At 29.8% G+C, this 4,670-nt stretch overlaps 2 long non-coding RNA genes across 2 annotated transcripts in view; one reads left to right on the forward strand and one right to left on the reverse strand.

The window, feature by feature from the left end:
• Nucleotides 1-3,577, forward strand: part of LOC105456666 — a 12,704-nt gene extending 9,127 nt beyond the window's left edge. The window contains exon 3 of the long non-coding RNA XR_975279.1: nucleotides 3,183-3,577. This is a non-coding gene — a long non-coding RNA (uncharacterized LOC105456666). The remainder of the gene's footprint in view (nucleotides 1-3,182) is intronic.
• A 107-nt stretch (nucleotides 3,578-3,684) lies between these two features.
• LOC105456667 lies at nucleotides 3,685-4,451 on the reverse strand. The gene is made up of 2 exons (XR_975280.1): nucleotides 4,381-4,451; nucleotides 3,685-3,920 (listed from the first exon to the last, which is right to left on the reverse strand). It is a non-coding gene; the product is annotated as an uncharacterized LOC105456667 (long non-coding RNA).
• Nucleotides 4,452-4,670: the final 219 nt, after the last annotated feature.

The raw sequence follows: 4,670 nt of genomic DNA on the forward strand, positions 1-4,670 counted from the left end.
GGGGGTGAGAAAGGCGTCGCGGTAATGCAAATATGTATCGGCGCTAATTACAAAACTGGAAGCACACGTCCTGTGTCGTCCGGTAAGATCGTGTCTCATGTAGCCGCAGCAGCCTCGTTAACCGGCTGCCACGCGATATTGTTGGCACAGCATATGCGTGTATGTGTGTGTGTTTGTGTACACATTTCAACCCTCTACTATCCGCCTCTCCCTCCCCCCCCCCCTGCCGCGCACACACGTACGGGGGACGCGCTCGTACGTGTTGGGACACAGGAAACTACGTCGAAAGTTATATCTTATAGTTACGGCACGTTATCGCGAAACTTGTACAACGTAACGTACATACGGGATGGAAACTGCACGCGAGAGTGCTACGTGTGTACCGGGTGTCACGGCAATAATCGACCCTCCATTCGCGGCGTCGACACGGCGGACGTGTCGCGTGCGATCGACCCCTCAATTAGATTCTTCTGCTCTCTCGTCCACCCCTCTCGCCTTCCTCCGCGCTCCCTCCTCCCCCCGGCGATTCATTGCCGCACGACGACAGGCTCTTCTTTTCGAAAGGACACGCGATATATGTTCCACACTTATGTCATCAGGTCACGATTTAATGAAGGATTCTCTAATAACGAATTCGAAATTGAAGATTCAGAACTACGTACACTGTATTATCACTATAGAGCTATGTATATTATTATGTAACTATAATTATAATATTAAAATTATATACACTATATATCAATTTAGTTTACGCAATGAATTATGTAAGACTTGGTTTTGAATGTATTTATACTAATTTAATTTATTTTTTCTCTTCAAATAAAAAAAATAAAATTTTTCATCAAAGGTTAATTTTTGAGATGCGACAGTCTTTCTCTGTTGCTCTACTTAATGTGACAACAAGACTTATGTTCTTCTCGAAAAGACAAGCAACATATATTCCACACTTGTATTATATTGGAATCGAAAATGTATGTAAGGATGGAGCACGTTGGCTCATATTTAAGGCAAGCTTAGCTTAACTTGTGTGTAAACAAGAAGTATGTAAATATTTAAATTATAACTTAAGTGTGACATCTGAACATTTAATTATAACTAACTATGTTCGAAATCGAAGATTTATAGAACTATAGGGTAAGGACACTAAATGTGGATCGTGTAGGCACTTTCGAATAATTTATAATTTATATTATATTATATAGATTATACATATATTATTCATATTATTATATTTAAATAATTATTATATTTTTCATCGAATGACGCATATACCTCAAGATTCTTTAGCATTTGTCTAAATGTTTAATCATCAATTGTTTCTCGTTTACTATCAATAACGTTACATATTTTATTGATATCTATATAAGTAAACTATTATATAAATAATAAAATATGTAAGACGTCAATTTGTATCTTTAAAAATTCAAAGTTCAATATCTATAAGAATTGTCTTACGTTCAATATCTATAAAAATAAATACTTTTACAGAAGATAATAAACAGCTAAATGGCTAGATAATAATTAGTTTATAAAATATAATAAATTTCTTGTTCTCATAAGTTATACAATAATAAATAAACAAATATTATTTATACCACACAACTGCGTTTGTTCCAAAGGGCATTCTATTACTATTTTTAATTTGATTTATCATCTCGGAGAGTAATATTCTCATTTCATTCTATTTATAATAAATCACAAAGAAAAAAATTAATCATGCTCAGTTAAAGTTAAATATGTTTCGCGGATAGTCGATCCGTAATTAAACTCACAATCAGAAGTATAATTGTGGATAATTTTCATTATTTCATTCAATTAAAATTGAAACATAAAATCTGAAATTGAATGAAATCATCCATAAAATATTCTTTATGATTAATTATAATTACTAAATATGTTATTGCTTCTTTGATATCTTTTTGGATAAAAATATTAATTTTTCCTTTTAGGTAATCCAGAATAATTTTACCTTACAAGTTCAATTTATGCAATAAATTATATAGGTGAAATGATTTTAAATTATAAATATTTAATACATATCTAATAATCTAATTTGTTTTCTATTGTGTATCTAAAAATAAGAAAATAATACTTCTGATAAACAATTTACTTCTAAGACGTGGCAGTTTCTTCTATTCATTGTTACAACAGATGACAAGACAAGACTCATCTTTCTAAAAAGACACGCAAAATGTTCCACACTTATGTCACGTCATTTAATGAAGAATTTAATGAAGAATTTCAATTCAAAATTTAATAAAGAATTCTCTAATGAAGAATTCAAAAGCGAAGATTCAAAACTATAAAAATTTAATTTACGCCATACATGATTAAGTATAAATTTGAAATCTATTAGATATGATAATCTAATTTATGTTATTATTTTAAAACAAGAAAAATACAGCTTCTCGTGAAAACTTCATTTTTGAGATGCAGCTTCTTCTTCTATTATTCTATTCATTGTAACACAACAAGATTCTTCTTTTTAAAAAGCAATACTCGTATATTTCACTCTTAATAAAATTCTCTCATAAAGAATTTGAAATCAAAGACTCGAGATTACATAAAAATTTACACAATAAGTTACGAAAAATGTACTTTTGAATCTTTAATGTCTTGAATCTAATTTATTCTGTTGTATTTAAAATAAGTTAACCTTAAAATCTAAGAAAATAAAACTTCTCGTGAAAAATAACTTTTGAGACTGATTGTAAGACTTTTTTTCCTTCCATTGATCTATTGATCGTTGGCCATGTAACTGCAAAACTTTTCTTCTTGAAAATTTTTAATGCTAATATAAATTAAAATAAACATAAAATGGCTTCAACGAATAAATCAATAAATCAATAAACATATGTGAGTGCCTATGCGAGCCACCGCTATTAATTAATGTGTATACAAATTAATTGTAAGCACAAATTTTTGTGTGAGTATATTGATACAATTAAAAAATACAAACGTTTCGATTCCAATCTGGATCCTCTTCAGCGTAACAATAGAATTTCTAAATTATAATGAATTTCAAACGGACTTGGTTATAATCCTTTATTATGGTTCTCGTCAGTTATATGCGTCATACGTTAAAAATTTTTTAGTTTACTGTGGTCCAAAGAAATTAATTATTATAATATTGTCAAGTTAAATAATGCAATAAATTTAAAAAATACAAAATTTACACAAAGAAAGAATAAAGAGAAATCACGCCATCGAAGTTAAATAGTAAATGGATAAAACTTGTATGATAATGTGACGTTTGAAACTGAGTTAAAATGTAAAGATTCCCTATATCTAACTTTATGTACAAGGTGGTATGACATAAAACAATTGGAATAGCATGACCACTGGGAATTTTTAGAGAATTTATAGCACGATCAACGAATCGAATCGAAGTAAATAGAGTCAAGGAGATCGGTGTCGCTTTGTAGATTTAAAGCGTTACATTGTCTCTTTATATGTATCATCTCATGTTAAATGGTAATTAAAAATAATTTCTTCATCCAGTATTCTCACATTATCCCAATCAAATTCATGAACAAATTTTAAATAATGTTGTGTAATTATTGATATTTTAGAACTATTTCTTTTTATATCATTTTTGTCAAATCGTCAATTCTGCACTTTAATAATCTACACGTCCGACATATGTATGTAGCATCACAACTTAAGGGGACATATACACCTAGAGAGGTCAAAAAGATTTTTTTTAAATACATATTTTGAAAGTATGATGTCTTAAACATGTTTTTGTAAAGTTTTAAGTCGATCCGACAAAAGATGAAAAAGTTACACGAAATTATAGTCGAGTAGGTTCGAGCGCGCTGAGCGCATCAAACATCTGATCTGTTGCGTCATGTCTGCGATCGGATCGTAAAGCAATTTTTTGGAAGCTTCCACTTCAGCAGAGAGTTTGCTTTATGGCCCTAGAGTAGATGATTCAATGTAAGTAAAATTTTTAATATTAGTGTAGTGTAATCTGAATATAAAACTTTAAACGCTTTTTTCTCGAAATATGGTTTTTAAAACGCGTGATCATTATATCTCAAAAATGGACCGATTAATTTGCAAATTTACACGCTTTTTCTAGACATTAAGGATGTAATGATGTATCTCAAAACATTAAACGAAAAATATAAAAATTTTACAGATTGTTCCGTTAATATCATCTGAGCAACTGTGCAAAATTTAAGCGCAATTCTTTTATTAGTTTAAAAGTTATTAAATTTTTTATTTACTCTTGATTCTTATATAAAATCACGTCTTGGAGTACTTATTTGCAAATTTGATGAGAAAGTAGCATTAAGAATTAAATCAAATTTTGTATATATATACTAATATGACTCTAATATATATTTGTGCAAAAGTTAATTTGGATCCACTTACTTGTTTAAAAGTTATTTAAATAAAACTGCAGCAAAATACGAATATTACGCGACATAAACCATTTCATCTGCGACTTGACAACATTCACAGTAAACATTTGTGACATCTGTCATTTGAATAGGAGAGGTTATTGTTGATACTTTTTAATTTTTGGCGACGCAAATAGTTATTTTCATGTAATACTCATTTTCCTTTTCAACGATATTTATTATTTTTCGACATTTTAGAATATTCACGAGATTCAAAGCACATTATACTCGAGCACTTTCTACACTTGAAGCTTGATAAAC

This window comes from Wasmannia auropunctata, unplaced genomic scaffold (assembly GCF_000956235.1).
Source record: "Wasmannia auropunctata unplaced genomic scaffold, wasmannia.A_1.0 LD335594.1, whole genome shotgun sequence".
NCBI classification, from domain to species: Eukaryota; Metazoa; Arthropoda; class Insecta; order Hymenoptera; family Formicidae; genus Wasmannia; species Wasmannia auropunctata.